Below are 17,036 nucleotides of genomic sequence, written 5' to 3'. Positions count from 1 at the left end.
TATTTAATGAAACTCAAGATTATAACGTCCTGTCTCGCTGGCGCCGTGTATGGCTGCACGGCTATTCCTGTGTGTGTGTGTGTGTGTGTGTGTGTGTGTGTGTGTGCGTGTGTGTGTGCGCAATGAAAAGTACTCGACAGGCGAAATGGCGAATTCGAACGGTGTAATTGTAATAGTTTGGAACAAACCAAGTACTGTGGAAGAACAATGTTGACGTAACTAAGAGATTCGCTGAGTAAGCGATATTTTATATACAGTGATTTAGAAGGAATAAGCAAAATCGTGAGGCAAAGATTCCTCTCCTTCCTTGTTTTATTCTCCTGCGGACAGGACTGTCAGGGAGACTCGGAGATCAGAGCAGCACAGGGGAGTGGCTTAAAAGACGGGGTAGTAGTTGCCAGGTTGGCGAATTGTAAGCGAGTCGTAGTGTGTGTTGAATGGCATTTGTGGGCTTGTGAATGAATTTTCTCACATGTAATTTGTGCTCACTTGCATAGACCTGGCGAATTTAGCGTGGTGAAAGGGCAACAGTGTTCCGGGGGTGTGGGTGCTTGGGGCGATAATGTTTGTAGTAAACAAATGCATTGCCGCCGTGAGTGTGGACGGGAGGCATCTTTGGTGGCACTGCAATGACCAGTGTTTGGTGGGTGGTGTCGAGTGTTGGCGTTGGGCGTGATAGGAGGAGATAGGTCCCGAACACTGCGAAGGTAAGTGTGTGACGTCACTGCCGTGTGAGTGTGTGTGGGTGTAGTGTGTAAGATGTGGATGTTGCAATAGCGACATAGCTGTTGTGGCTTTGGGTTTCTTGCCATGTGTTGGGTACAAGTTCTCACTTGTTAATATAGATTGTTTTGAAATAGCAGATCTACAAGCTTGAGCTTGTTACTTTTCACCACTGCATGCAGTCTGCATGTAGGCTTTAATATTATTACGGTAATAATAATAATAGCCTATATAACAGTAGAAACAAAGAACACACAAAATGCGATAAAACAGTAAGAAAGTGATACAAATTGTCATTGATACATGCAGCTGATTCCAGAGCCTGGAATCACCTGCTGTAGATTTGCATGTTTGTCTTACTGCTTGTGTAATATGCTACTTTTGTTTTGTTTTATTGTATATATTGAACAATGCTGTTGTCTGCTATAGTATACCATAATACCTGCATTATGCTTGTGTACTAAACTGCATGTCATTCACGGTAGTATTTTAAGTAGTGGGTGTGTTGAATGTGTGGTGCTTGCTTTTAACATTTCAACTTTCTTTGTTTTTCACCTTCCCTCAAGAGACTTTGCCTTTTGTCAGGCCACCATTGTAAGTAAGAATTTGTTCTTAATGTCTTGTTTGGATAAAGGTTAAATAATAATAATACTGCACTGGCACTGCAAAGAGTCAATGCTGAATGAAAAATAATGATGGATCAGAAGATTCAGAAATGCAAAAGAAGTTGTCCTTTAAACTAAAATTTCACACAGCACAATGCCTGTGTATAACAAGTTCATTCTGCATCATCATGTCTTGAACTCACCACTTTTAGACCCAATGGCATGTCGTGATCATGTTGAGCTACTCAGAGAAATAGGGATGGTGCGGCTTCAGGGTTGCGCTAAGCTGGACTATATTAAGTATTTTACAGCTACTAGAAGGTGATAAAAACGGCAACACATTTAGCTAAATTAACCTGACCAATTCTGACCACCTCAAAGCATCTGGACATTCCAGGGGCCTATATTAAGTTACAAAGTGGTAGCATGTATTATTTACTTATGAATTTTCAAATGTCAAAACTAAAGATCGCTGTAGCACCACCAACTGCGCTGGCCAGTTGGTGAGGAATGCTGGTATATGACTGGACCTACTCCTCTGTATGTTTGATGTTTTATTGTCATGCACAGGAAGGCATAGTTCCTTGTGGGAAGAAAGAGAACAATAATATGTTAAATATATTTTAAATCAAATATTTATAATTCTCACAGTGTGATGGCTTCTGTAAGCATAAGTATGTCTATTCTGCATCTGCCAGAACTCATCAGACAACCATAATCTTGATAAGTGAGAACTCAGAGATGGCTTCACACAATGACTTGGGCAATCACCAGGGTTGCATGTAAACTCACAAAAATGTGTATGGGTCTACTCTCACTGTAATGATTTGGTGCCTATGATGACTGTGTTTTTAATATATATACAATACAATATGTATACATTTCCTGAATGTGAGTCTATCAATAGCCACTTATTGCCATTATGGTTAATTGTTCTTGCCATGTCTTTGTATATTCCATCTTTTTATTTACAATAGTGTTGTGCCTGAGCTGTTTTTCTTTTTCTTGTTTGTTATTATGTTCTTGTTGTGTAATGTCTGTTAAAACCAATAAATATACTTTATAAAAAAATAAAGATTGATTGCTTAAGAAGACAAAAGGTGCATCAACAGTAACTTACATGAAATCATAATCCAGTACATCTACTGTTCAGTGCATGGATTTAGTGAGAAGAAATATAACCAAGCAAATGGAAGTGTTGTTAAATCTTTTGCAGGGTTTTAAAAGTCGTAGCACACTGAAAGAGAGTGTCTGATTAGGCTTTAGTACGGACATTTGATATAACCTTGAACTTAAACTCACAGTCACAACCTTAGACACCAAGGAGAACACATGAACTTGCCAAGCGAGAAATTGGTGTTTGTAGCGAGTTTGGTGTCAATACAATACAAAATCAAATCGTGAGGTTGTCTATACCAGTGCCTCTGGGCTGGCCCAAAAATAGTTAAAAGTTCTGATCAGTAGAAGGGGCAGTGCTTTGTAATTAAGTAGTCAAATCTTTAATATATTAACAGTGAATGGAGGCTAAAATTGGGACGTCTGTATGTTCTGTCCTCTGACCACTAGATGGCAGAGAACGCATATCTACAGCATGCATGGCTCAATGGAGTTCTCAATATCCTCCCATGATGCCAGTTGCTCCTAATGGAGGACTGCATGCAGTTCTGCTACAGCCATCAGTTCTTTTAATTGTCTCCACCAGGCCGAAGGCATGGGGAGAGAGTATGTTTGTCTCCACCAGGCCGAAGGCATTGGGGAGAGAGTATGTTTTGCACTCCGTCCGTCCGTGTGTCTGTCCTTCCGTCCGTCCATTACCAGCTAATCTCCCGCACCGTTAACCCAGTCGATGCCAAACTTTGCATGCACACAGATTTTCCAGAATGGCCCCTAGGAGGCCGACTTTTGAAAAACATTTATTTTGATATTACTCCTCCAGATTCTGTCCAAAATCCCGCAATTCGTTACACACTATCTCTATAGTCATGTGTTCAAGCCGGATGTATCCGATATTTCATATTTCATCCTAATTGGCTAACATTGGTTTTCAAAGTTTGCAGGACTGGTCCGTTTTGAACAAAAAGCCTCAAATCATGAACGCAGCGTGCAATTTACGTGAAATCTTTCACGTACTTTCCCACTAGGCTGAGGAATATATCCCACCGTTTTCACATTGGCCTGTGAGAGTGCCACCAACAGGTGGATTTTTGCAAACACATTTTTGGAATAAAATGCCTCAAATCATCCAATTGCCATCAAAGGCATAAGAACAAATGGCACCCTTTTCACATTGGCCTATTATAGCGCCATCAGGAGGCCACAACCTGACCTGCCCTGGTGGAGACCTGTGCCCCGAGGGGCACTTTTTCTAATTTATTACAGAGTTTTTTCATGAATCTGTCATTGTCTCCACAAGGCCGAAGGCATGGGGACTCTGGGGAGAGTATGTTTTGAACCCCGTCCGTCCGTGTGTGTGTGTCCGTCTGTGGACAGCTAATCTCTGGCACCATTGGCTTGGTCGCAGCCAAACTCTGCAAACACATTCACTGGATGCCACACAGCTGGTATAGTGCCACCAGGAGGCAGATTTGTGCAAAACACTGTATTCAAATGTCCTTTTATTGTGTAAATTATTTGTGTGCACTGTTTTAATGCTCTGTGTCTTAATGTTTTTTGTAAAGCACTTGGAATTGACATCTTGTTGAAATGTACTATACAAATAAACTTACCCTATTCTCTCTGTAGTATCTTGGTGTCTATGGCCTCAGGGGTTGTGGGGATGACTCTGTCCCCTTCATTTCTCTGTAGTATCTTGGTGTCTATGGCCTCAGGGGTTGTGGGGATGACTCTGTCCCCTTCATTTAACTTACCCTATTCTCTCTGTAGTATCTTGGTGTCTATGGCCTCAGGGGTTGTGGGGATGACTCTGTCCCCTTCATTTCTCTGTAGTATCTTGGTGTCTATGGCCTCAGGGGTTGTGGGGATGACTCTGTCCCCTTCATTTCTCTGTAGTATCTTGGTGTCTATGGCCTCAGGGCTTGTGGGGATGACTCTGTCCCCTTCATTTCCAGCAGGTAGCAGAATTGTCGACCATACTCTGTTCTACCACACGCTGGCAGTGATGACACTCAACCTCTTCTCAGGGTTGTTGAGATCAGTGTTACCATGGAGACGACCCACCAGTCTCGCCACTCAAAGCCCCCTCAAAGTCTGTTGCATGGGTGAGGAGGTCGTTGAGGTATAGACCACACATCAGTTCTTGGGTATGTTGGCCAGGACCCTCTTCTGGTTGGACTGGCATCACGGTCTCCTTATCAGCTGGCTAGGGTGATGTAGCAGTGCGTTCTCTGGCTGCTGCCGTGGATGTAAGCACAAACCCGAAACTGCATGCTGGCATGGTTAGCTCTCCTCCCTCACCAACGCAGAAGGGCTATGCATAAGCCCTGATAGAGGCAGGCCCTGAGTACAATCACAATGGCTCCTCAGGAACTAATAATAATAATAATATTTATTTGTATAGCACCTTTCATGACATGAAATGCAGCTCAAAGTGCTTTATAGAGCAATGGGGGAAAAAAGAAAAGCAATAAGGCATAACACATTAAAATAATAGCAGTAATGCAGTACAGTGAGGACATGAATAACAAGGAATTTAAAAGATCAACTAAAAGCAAGAGTGTAGAAGTAGGTCTTGAACTGAGTAGATCCAACAAAAAAATGTTTTTTTTTGTATGGATAGTTGTATCATCATTTTGAAGAACCTACTCAGGGACTAGAGATGGAAATTAGCTTATGGCTAACTCTGGCCCACTTACATGGATGTGAAAACTGACATGTTGATTAATGAGCATTGTCAAAAGAAAATTTATAAAAAGATTAAAATTAAATAAATGATGCACATATTTTTATGCCAGCCAGCCACAACTTGTGGTGCAGGATCTTACAGCTATCCAGAGACCCCTTTCCTCTCATCAGGGCATGCTCCCTGCCCGGTCATAGATTGAATCTGATTCAATGTCGGTGGACAAAACTGGAACAGAGAGTTGTGGGTGTCAGCCAGCGTCTGGGATTGGACCACTAAGAGAAACTCCCGTGTCAATGAGGCCGCGTGGGACTGGATGCTGTTCAGGTCACAGTTTAACCGCTTGAGCCTGTAGCTTCCCTATTCTGGGGGGAACATTTGCCCTACAAGCTTGTGATGCATTGCAAGCTTGTAGATCGGCTATTGTTGAGGGGCGTTCAGCTAGTATAGATCTTCGTCTTACACAAACATTAAATTCCCGTTCACAATGAATGGAGAATTTACGTCATATGTGGACGAGCAAATTGGCTATTTTTGGCCAATACAAATATTCCCAGCAAGCCAAATGACGTCATGATGATGTTATGATGATGTCCTCCAGTGACGTTCAGGACTAGGCCAGATCACAGCCCATAAGGGGATGATATTTACGTCATTTCCAGGACGTCTTCACCAGTTGAAATAATATATAGCTTATTCTGGGCCAGATCTGACTAGTTATGATATGACTTAAGTTGATCTGGCCATGATCTGACTCTTTCTGATTCATGCAGGGACATTCGTCTTAGTGAGCAGAATTGATGTTGGTTGAAATCAGGTGATATTCTGGGCCAGATCTGACTAGTCTAGATTTGGCCCCAATCGAGACGTCACTAATTCGTCCAGGTCCCGACCGTGCTTGCTGGGTTAAATTCCCATTGACAATGAATGGAGAATTTACGTCATTTGTCTGAGAAAATCGACATATTACGTCATGATTGATGTACGATGATAAGAGCTCCCCTCACTTCACACGGGTGTGATTTTTGTTAAAGTGATTTATAGTCTAGGGCAGCGGTTCCCAAACCTTTTTGGCCGTGCACCCCCTTAAATTGCATAAGCTATATAGAGACATATATTTCCTATTCATCCATGGCACATATATGAACCTGAATATGGCATATATGCAGCATATGCTATCTGCATATACTTGCCATATATTTGCATAATATGTTAATGTATTTCAAATCAAATATAGCACCACCATTAGCCTTTTCATGTTGCGCACCCCCTAGAAGGCGCTCGCGCACCACAAGGGGTGTACGCACCACAGTTTGGGAACCACTGGTCTAGGGCAGGGGTTTTCAACAGGTGGTCCATGGACCACTGGTGGTCCGTGGAGGTATTGCATGTGGTCCCTGACCATGCATTTAGTAATGAAGCAAAGTGAAGATTTTGTATTTTCTTCCACGGAACAGTGCACAGACGTTTAGTGCACTGTTCCGTGGAAGAAAATACAAAATCTTCACTTTGTGACAAGTGCGTCAATGTTATCAGAATTACTGGGGAGTCTGAGGTTAAGAAATTCCACAGAAAAGGCAGTTAGAATCTCAAGAAGGGTGAAGTGTACCAGCTTGCCTGATTGAGGCATCATTATTAGGAAATGTGCCATTATAATCATATACATACAACACAACAGTGGTCCCCAGGTTGATCCTTAGTCAAGGTGGTGGTCCCTGGTTCACAATCAGTTGAAAACCCCTGGTCTAGGGGATAAAAAGAGCAGACCAATTGGGGGGCTCTGTTCAGCAAGTTTAGGGGTTTAAGTATAGCCCTTTAGCTTGGTCAGTCGAACCGAGCACGTGCTCAATGGGAGGCGATGATACCCTTCTGTATAGTTTCCGATGGCTGGGGGACAAGAGGTGCCGCGGGGTTGGGCAGTGATGCGCCATATAGCCTGGTTCTCTGCATCGGGAACAGCCAGGCATCTTCATTGCTCTCTTTTGTGACTGATAGGGAGGTGACTATAGAGATGCCTGCTGCACCTGTCTCATCGCATCATCGACCACCCACTCATCTTTTACTCAGGCATGGGTATATATATTCGGGGTCCAGCTGGTGGCATGTACATACAGTTAAACTTATTTTCGCCTGTTTATATACAGTGCTGTACAGGTGCATGTGCTCCTGAGTCCTGGAGATGGTCGGGGCATAATGCCCAAATAAGAGGCTGCATGCAGAACTAATTCTTCTTGGGCTTTAATGAGGAACAACCACCAGCTGGGTCAGGAGACGCCAATGAGCAGCATAGGTGGTTCCCAAGCCTCCTCGACTGCCGCCCTACAACTTCACAAAGAACATTACTGTACATGTCTCACAGTTATAGTATTTCTGTAATTTGTCAACTGAATGTCCTCTGGTCAATAAAACAATTCTGAATTTGATTGTATGCCTACATTTGATTGTAGCCTATACACATTATACACCATACACTGAATGTACCCATTCTACATACTGTGAAATAAAAAATTCAATCAATCAAATTCAGCACTCTGACATTAAAACTATTAAAGGCTTCTCAACCCAATTGTCCACTAAAAGCACCACTGTTGTGCTATTATATTGGAAACATTTACTGCATGCATAAACTGAATAATAAAGGGCCTTTTGATGGACATTAAGTTGGCAGGCTGAGAGAGAGAGGGGAGCTGTGGAGTGGGTGGACTGACTGGCACCCTGCCTGACAGCCATGATAAATTGGTGTTGTTGCCCATATGACACGTCCATGTGTGTCAGTGTGGTGCTGTTGTGAATGATGCAACAACCTGTTGAGATCTAAACATGTTTATTATTGTACTTTAGTAGGCTACACACACAGGGAGAGAGCGAGCACAATCCCTTCATGAGAGTCAACAGCTGGAAGTTAAGAGGAGGTGCATCTGTAATATGCTGGCATCTCTCTCTCTCTCTCTCTCTCTCTCTCTCTCTCTCTCTCTCCCTCCCCCTCTCCCCCTCTCTCTCTCCATACAGACTGGCCGCCCACTGCAGACCCAGTTGACTAGCGTCGCAACTGGGCGATGCACCTCCAAGCATATATCTCTCTTTTTTTACTAGGAATTTGAAATATGCTACAGCATTTAACAGATATTTTTACAACATTTTTTTTTCCTATCAGTCTTGTCACAACAAGTTTACTTAGCCCATCGTTAATGTACTAGACGACGTTTTCGGTTTCATATGTCACTGAAAACTGACGATATTCGCAAAAGGCACTACAGTTCGTAGAAACAGTAAACATACCGGTAAAACGTTTCTTTGCGGCGTGGATTGGATGAAAACAAACAAACAAACAAAAAAAATAAAATCGCCGTATATTTTATCAGCCGATTTCTAAAGGACAACTATCTGCGATGGTTCCGGGAGAAGACACGTACAAACTCGCTTGAATAGCAAATCTGTGCCAGGCGTATGTGAGAAGTGACGGCTGTGGAGAGGACGCGACTATACATCCCCAAAACTGCTTGAGTGGAGACTGTCTATTACACAAGGTAAACATATAGCCCCGTTGATCTGGTTTGTCTGTAGGCTAAACGCAGATTTGCATTAAACCGGGGCGTTTTTGTTTAGCTGTGTCTGTCTGTCTGTCTGTCTGTCTGTCTTTATGCAGAGCTAGAGCAGCACAACTGTCATTAAGGCAGGCATAGACATGCGTGTTGATACAGGCCTATACGCATAAAGGCTTATAATGCATGACGTCCTATACTGAGTTATGTGTGACCATGTGTTTGTGTTTGTATGTGCAAATCTGTGCATACATGTGTCTGTGTATGTATAGGCTGCACTGTGTGCAGGTTGTCTATGCATATATTATAATCATGTCCTCTTATGGAGGATAATATAGGCCTATACCGTAATGAATAATGTCCACACACATACCAGATGTTCCTATGAAAGTTTGTGCGAACATTTGTGATACATTTGACTAACTGCATCTGTACATTTGGGTGAAATTATTGATCAGGTGTCCGTGTGTGTGTGTGACAGTTGTAACTTAGGGGTGACTGCCAGGTGACAATTAATTAATGGCTCCAGAAAGTGTCAAGGTTTGATCAGTGACAATATTGTTTCTGTCTGTCTGTGAGTGTGGCTGGCTGACATGCATTCCAAGAGCATCACTGCATAGCTAGTCTGACTCAGAAAGCACGTTATGGATTAGGTGCAGGTGAGGTGAGTCTATACTCTAGGCTATTTGAGTCTCACACATCAAAGCACACGCACACACACGCAGGCACACACACACACACACACACACACACACACACACACACACACACACACACGCACGCACGCACGCACGCACGCACGCACACACACACACACACACACACTCAATCCATTCCTGCCCCTCCCTCATGGATAATAACCTAATGATTTATGCTCTGTCATAGGACAGTGTTGCACACCTGAACTAGCAAATCTATAAACTCATGACCCGCAACACCGTTTTACGACAAAGTATAAATCAGGCTAAAGGCTCCCCAAACACTTTCTCTACAGTCACTGTCTGAACAACCTTTTGCATCTTGAATCTTGGTGATTTCCCTGCTTTCATTTGAACAACATAGGGTTTACTCCAGATTTTTTGTCTTCCATCCAGTATAGGCTACGGCAAGTTTTCTGAGTCTAAAGGGCCAAATTAAATCACAAAAGCACAGATCTATATATGAAAACAATACAATTCTAAAGCAGTGGTTCCTGAGGTTCCAACCTGTACAGGTAGCCATTTAACCCATTCTGAACGGGCACCCATTTTGGTGTCAGCATCATGTCATGCTTTAGCTATTGAAAAATAGCAGATCTACAAGCTCATATCGCGCCACCGAGTGGCGCGATACGAGCTTGTAGGTCTGCTATTTTTTTTAAATCGAAGAGCGAGTGACATTTCTAGAATCCGATCTCAGGTCAGAATGGGTCAATCAGACCAGTGTGTGTCCAGTGGAAACCTCGTATGAATCTGATCTCAGGTCAGAATGGGTTAAGTCTGAGGGTGTACACTGTACAGTACAAATGTACTGTAGGCCTACAGGCCTTTAACTCTGACAGTTAATTTGTACACTCTCAGAGTCACGGGGAAATTGGAACCACTGTTCTAAAAGAGTTTTTTACTGGAAGTAAAGAAGTTATTTTCTCTGGGATTCCACAGCTGTGATGTCGTTGCTGTCGGGCGGAAACCTCATATTATGTCCAAAATCCTACTTAATTCAAATTCAAAAGTATAACAAAAATCTACAAGCTAAAAACGTTTCAATATGCCGCCTTTTGAGCTTATATATAGATCGGCCTATTTTGCTAAAAGTTTTGTGTGACAAAGTAGGACGTTGATTTATGGAAAAAAAGAAAACTAAAAAGTTAAAATATGGAGATAAGAGGTTTCTGCCCGACAGCTTTTGATATGCAGGTTGCAGTGCTGTTGCATCAGGCCGTTTCCTGAAGGTGGACAAACTCACACACTCACTCACTCACGGATGGACTCTTGAAGGGGTTTTCAGAGCCTAGCTCACTTTTCCTGTGTTGTTTTTGGGGTGTGTCGGGCCCGTTACAGTCATATGTACCCCCCCCCCCCTCCCCCCCTCTGTTCTCAAATCCACCCACACACTGTCTGTTCCGAAGGGAGGGACAGGGTGGGAGGCCTGCTCTGTGTGTGCATGTGTGTGTGTGTGTGTGTGTGTGTGTGTGTGTGTGTGTGTGTGTGTGTGTGTGTGTGTAAAAGCATGGTGTCTTTTTGCATCGCCCTCCCCACAATGAAAAAGAAAGAAAAAAATATAAATATAAATATGATAAAAAAATAATAATACAAACTGACTGAAGCTATGGCAGATCTAAAGAGCTGGAGAGATTGAGAGACCCCTGTTACTGAACAAACACTTCATAGCAGTGATAACTATCAGAATATAGACATTAGACTATACTACTATAGACATGATTCTGCTGATGGTTTTCACCCACAATGCAATGCAATGCAAAGCACATATAACCCTCAGTGGGTGCATGTAAAACTCCCAGGTAAGGAACGGTCCGGACGGGTCAGACTAATGCAGGCAATTAACCGAAAATATATCAAAACCGATATTTAGTACCAATAACCAACTTAATCCTGCTTATGTAGGTTAATCGATTAATCGAAAGGCAGGTCCCTCCCCTTATATACCAACAAATTGACACAAATATATATTCTTTCCGACTAAATATCCTGCGTTGCATAATGATATAGCATACAAAAATTGTGTGCTATCACAATTTCTTATTTAATAATTCATTCATCGCAATCGAGGCAAAACGTTTGAAATAAGCCTGATATTGATTTAAAGTCATATCGCCCCGGGCCGTAGATATACTCCCCGGGTGCAGCAAGGCCTTAAAACTCCCACTGAAGGCCCTTGTGTGGCTGCAACGGGCATAAGCTCTGTTGTCTCACTACTTTCTCTGGTGTTTGTACATGAGAGTTCAGTGGGTTCAGCCCAGCCGTAAAAAAAAAACCCACCACTCCCCATGTCTCCCCTGCAGCAGAGAGGCAAGAGTAACGGGCCCCCATTCGGGGGGAGGAGGGTGGGGCTGCGATTGGAGGGAAGGAGAAGGCCTTATACTTTGTCCTCTCCTCTCCTCTCCTCTCCTCTCCTCTCCTCTCCTCTCCTCTCCTCTCCTCTCCTCTCCTCTCCTCTCCTCTCCTCTCCTCTCCTCTCCTCTCCCCGGCTGGGTCTGGCTGGCTGGCTGGCTGTGGTGTCGTGCTTGGGCCCAGCCCTGGACCAGGCATTCATTTTTCTCTTCTTAGACTCCAACCGCTAACTAACCACCGGCTCCCTGGTCCTCCCCCCCTCTCCCATCCTAGGAATTTCTCATTCACGTCCTCCTCCTCCCGCACCCCCTCTCCCCATCTCTGTCTTCTTTGCTGTTTTACATACATGCTGAAAGAACAAAACAACTGCAGCCACATATTATTTAGCCTGCAACCATTTCCAAACGCACATGCATAGACAGGGAGGCATGCACGCACAGCCGTGCGCACACAGAAACATATACCTGGTTGCCAGCGCAGGATTATCTCGCATGCACATTCAACAACAATGAACAGACACACACGCACACACACTCAGATAGGCCTTGTGTCAGTCACATAAAATCCTCCTCAGTGTTAATTTACAGGTCCACTGTCCTCAGAGTTCAATGAACATTGAATGAATTTTACTGTGAGCATGTGGCAGCTACCTGTGGGAGCGCACACACACACACACACACACACACACACACACACACACACACACACACACACACACACACACACACACACACACACACACACACACACACACACACACACACACACACACACACACACACACACACACACAAACGTTCCCTTCTTCCTTCTTCTCTTTTCCATTATCCTCTCGAGAGCCATGCACCCGTGTGTTCATTTCCAAAACAAACACAGACAGAATTCCGCGGACCTTACCACGAACCGCCCCCACCCCAACCACCACCTCTTCTTCTCGCTCTCTCTTCCTCCCTAATGCTTAAAGTGGGGTCCGGGGACCCCCAGGGGTCCTTGCGTTGGTTCCAGGGAGTCCCCAGGCCAATTAGTTAACGCATAGCGTAAGATCAGTTTAACCACTTTAACCCAATTTAGTACTTCTTCGTCATTTCAAAAATAGCCGATCTACAAGCTCACAATGCGAACAAAAATTAGGAAAAAATAGTAGATCTGATTTTTTAACCTTTTTTAATCTTGGTAAAATGCTAATTTATAAAGCTTTTAACACAATCATCTCTTCTGGGGATCCATGTCACAACACTTTTAAGATGGGATTTAGGCCCCCCTCTAAAACAAGATGCTGCATCTCAAGGGGTTATTCCTAATAAAGAATCTCAATGTATAAAATGTTTGAGAACCACTGGCTTAATCTATTCTACAAAAGCAGCAGATCTACAAGCTCACAAAGCTTTGCACTGAATTGCGATGCCACACATCGTGAGCTTGTGTATCGGCTACATTCGACACGCAACCATTGCTGTGCGATGAATTATAAACCATGAGGGTTAACACTCCCATACTCTCCTCTTAACGTCTTGCTCCCTCTCACCTCGGGGGTCTAGCTGTATCGGAAGACGGGGCATTTTTCTAGGGGCCGCGAGAACCTCAAACAAAATACTGACCTCCTCGGAAAAGAAAAAAAAGTCAAGAGAGGGAGTGGAAAAGAAAAAAGAAGGCATAAAGGGAGAAAAACAGGATATGAGAGGAAGAAAAAAAATTATGTCTCGGGGAAAAGGAGGGAAATACGAGTGCAAAGAAGAAGGAGTCGGCCGTCAGGAGCAGGGTGTAGGCTTGTAGAAATGGACCGCGTCCACCTCACTCCCTCCCCAGGCCCGGCTCAGCGGAACAAAGGACAGACTGTCAGCTCTTGCCTCCTTTTTCATCATCATCCGCAGTCCCTGTTCTCATTGCTCTTCTCATTTCATCTCTCTGACGTTGGCCTGTTGCATGGTGGCGAAACTCCCTGCAAAGTTTTCCACTGTTCTTACTGTTGTTACTTACCATTCCCAACTCTACCACCCCTCCCGTCTGTCTGTCTGTCTGTCTGTCTGTCTGTCTGTCTGTCTGTCTGTCTGTCTGTCTGTCTGTCTGTCTGTCTGTCTGTCTGTCTGTCTGTCTGTCTGTCTGTCTGTCTGTCTGTCTGTCTGTCTGTCTGTCTGTCTGTCTGTCTGTCTGTCTGTCTTGTAGTTGTAATCTTTCGCTTTGCTAAGTGGTGGGGAAAACCTTACACCTTTTAACCCCATTTAGGCTACGGCTACATGCTGTCACGCACAGAATTCCAAAGTTGAGGGTGAATATGTTGCATAAGTTAAAGCACCACATTCTGCAAATAGCTGGGAATGATCACTTAGCACTTATACTTTAAAGTAAGAGTTAAAAGAATCTGAAGGAAGTGTTGCAATGTTTGTTCACCTGCGCTGTGATTTCCCCCCGGGGCAGAAATGCCTCCACGTTAGCATTTAGGTCATGCAATAGTGAAACCCTCCACTCAAACCCATTTGGTGTTTTATTAAATTGTTTCATGCAGGGTGGCAGCTCACGGCGAAGCAAGAATCTGAAGTGTTGTTGATTTAACTCTGAGAGTAATGTAGGGGTTGCATTTTTATGCTCTGGTTTTAGCTGGGTACTGCCTGTGGCATACAGTAGTTGTGCTGCCAGTCTCTGTTAATATCTGTCCCAAAGTTATTGTTTTACTGTCTGTTGCGTGCCTGTCTCCTCCTCCTTATTCAAGTATTCAGTTGGAGCTGCGATTTCTTCAACCTCTCTCTCTCTCTCTCTCTCTGTCTCTCCTCCTTCTCCCTCCATTTCTTTGCCTATCGTTGGTGTCGGATGGAAACCTTGTATGTCCAAATGTTTCCTTTTTATTATTAAAAAACAAAAACGATTAAAAGAAATGCCAATAGTCGATCTACAGGCTCACAGCGCCCAGCATCACGAGGCGTCGTCTGCTTGAGCTCACTACCTTTGTGCGACACTCATTGTATGATGAAGTATATGGCATTCATTTATGAAAAAACACGAAAAGTTAAAATATAGAGATAAGAGGTTTTCTGCCCGACAGCAACGCTAAGCTATGCAGGGAGACTGAAAGTACTGCATACAGTACAGCTGGGACTGGTTATTATTTACTGGCTTGGCTCACGTGGGCCACACATGCACACGTACGTACGTACGTACATACACACAAGTATATGTGCACTTATGCAGACACACACAGACATGCACGCACGCACGCATGCACGCACACGTAAGTACTATTTTGCAGTGGAAACAAATTGGGTGAATCTACTCTGCACATAGGAATGTGAGGCGCATATGTTTGTGTGTTTGAGGTCTGGATGACAGAGCACAAGAATGAGAGAGAGACAGACAGAAAGAAGGGGAGAAGGAGAGAGAGAATTCTGGGATGCAGACTGCTGTGGGTCTGGCTCTGTCTAGGGAAATGAATTCCTGACAATGATGGTTCAAAGCTCTCTCTCTCTCTCCCCCTCCTACCACTCACTGACGCTTTCCTATGCTTAGAGTTTATAACGAGAGAGGCGTCCTCCTTTCCTCCCCTTTTGTTTTTTATCTTGTATTTACTATCATTCTCTCAAGCCCCCCCCCCCCACCACCACCACTCTGTTACCTGCTTGACCCCATCGTACGACAAAGTATAAAACAGAACTTGTTTAAAACAATCTCACATTTCTCGGTATCCCTGGTGGTACCTCTCATCTGATATCTTTGTTTTTCTCTCTCTCTCTCTCCCCATGTGCATAGAGAGGGAGGCGGTTGGATGAAAGCAGCAGGGTGGGGTTTGGAGACTGACAGAGTGAAGACAGGAGAGAGGGATGTAGGGAGTGAAAGGTGGAAGTAGAGCAGCAGAGGAGTGGAGTAGTATTTGTGTTGACTTTGTCTGCTTGCCAAGCGGTGGTGGGGTTTGGGGGTGGGGGTGGGGGTGGGGGTGGTGGCGGCGGCTCGCGGACGGGGGGGCATGAGAGAAAGGCCGGTGTCGGTGGAGTGGAGCTATCAAGAGATGGGAGGCCATGCATGAGGTCCGGGAGGAGGAAAAAGCTTAGGACAAAGAGAGAATGAGAATGAAAAGAGGATGGGGGGGTGGTGGGCAAAGTATACTCAAACGTTATCAATAGTGCAAAGCAGAAATTACAAGGAACAAGGAAAAGCTTGAGTGCAGAAGTATTGTCATCAAAATATGCTTTACCAAGTACCAAAAGTAAAAGTACTTGATGATGAGATGTCAGAATGTCCCTTTTCACAAGTTATTATGTCTAAAAAGGGTTTGAAAATAGCAGATCTACAAGCTCACAACGTGTCACATAGCCAAAGTTTAAATAGGGCTGAAGTTGTTTCTAATAATAATCAAAATCTCCAAAGTAACTAAACTAGTAACTAAAGTTTTCAAATAATTGCCTCTGAGGTGTAGTGGAGTAGAAGTAAAAGTATTGACATTTTGAAATACTATCATTATTCAATAGATGCTTATTCAATAGTGCTTGCAAAACAGATACGCATGTATAGCATTCTTTCACACTGCTAGTCTCCCACAGGCACCGATTGCTGTGGCTACTTAAATATTTTGCCTCCTTCCTTTATCTTTTATCATTATGGCTATGGATTAGTCCCAGAAATGGTTTGTAAAGTATTCTTATAATATAAACCCAAATACTCAAACCAGTCACTGTAAAATCTAAGCAAGAAGAAGCTGAATATTTCCAGAGCTAGACATGGATAAACCGCATCTCACAAATGACAAACGGTAGGTAAGCCATGTTTAGGTGGGGCTATCCTCTAGGTAAGCCATGTTTAGGTGGGGCTATCCTCTAGATCTCTGCTTGCCTCCCTGTAAAGTCATACCAAACTCCACGGGACTCCCTTATTTGCGGAGCCTGGGAGTTGATGGGCGCTGATGGGACGCTTAATTGTTTTACAACGCCGGCTACTACTAGTAGGGCGGGGTTACGGGGAAAACGCTCTCGCCAGAACATTATTTACTATTCTCTGCCTATCGGGTCACAACTCGACCGGCCCTGAGTCGGCTAAACGAACTTCGCAACGTTCTACACGGCAACTGACTTGCTTTGGCTCGCTCGGTGGTGTCTCACGTCACGTGGCTCAAGTTGCCTGGAGTCGCGGTCTAGGCCATAGAGTTATATATAAACAAGCGCCCCATCAGCGTCCATCGACTCCCAGGCTCAGCAAACAAGGGAGTCCACAACCTCCACACCCTCTCCCCATAGCATAGTCTAAAGATTCTAAACTCTAAATCATGTCATGGTGTTTGTGTAGGCTGTAGGTATTTAGGGTAAGGTGAGTTTAACCACATGGACCCCAGTACAAC

General features: G+C 44.0%; 1 protein-coding gene across 1 annotated transcript in view; it reads left to right on the top strand.

Annotated features, from left to right (window-relative positions):
- Positions 1-8,163: 8,163 nt before the first annotated feature.
- The window catches only part of LOC310858974 (zinc finger protein GLIS2-like), a 41,715-nt gene continuing 32,842 nt past the window's right edge, over positions 8,164-17,036 (top strand). Inside the window, exon 1 of the mRNA XM_083765315.1 lies at positions 8,164-8,654. The gene's annotated coding sequence lies outside the window, so the exon portion shown is untranslated. The remainder of the gene's footprint in view (positions 8,655-17,036) is intronic.

The sequence above is a fragment of the Protomyctophum parallelum genome (genome assembly GCF_964188405.1).
Source record: "Protomyctophum parallelum genome assembly, chromosome: 5".
Lineage (NCBI taxonomy): Eukaryota > Metazoa > Chordata > Actinopteri > Myctophiformes > Myctophidae > Protomyctophum > Protomyctophum parallelum.
The sequence above is the reverse complement of the archived record's forward strand: the minus strand, read 5'-3'. Positions and strand labels throughout refer to the sequence as shown.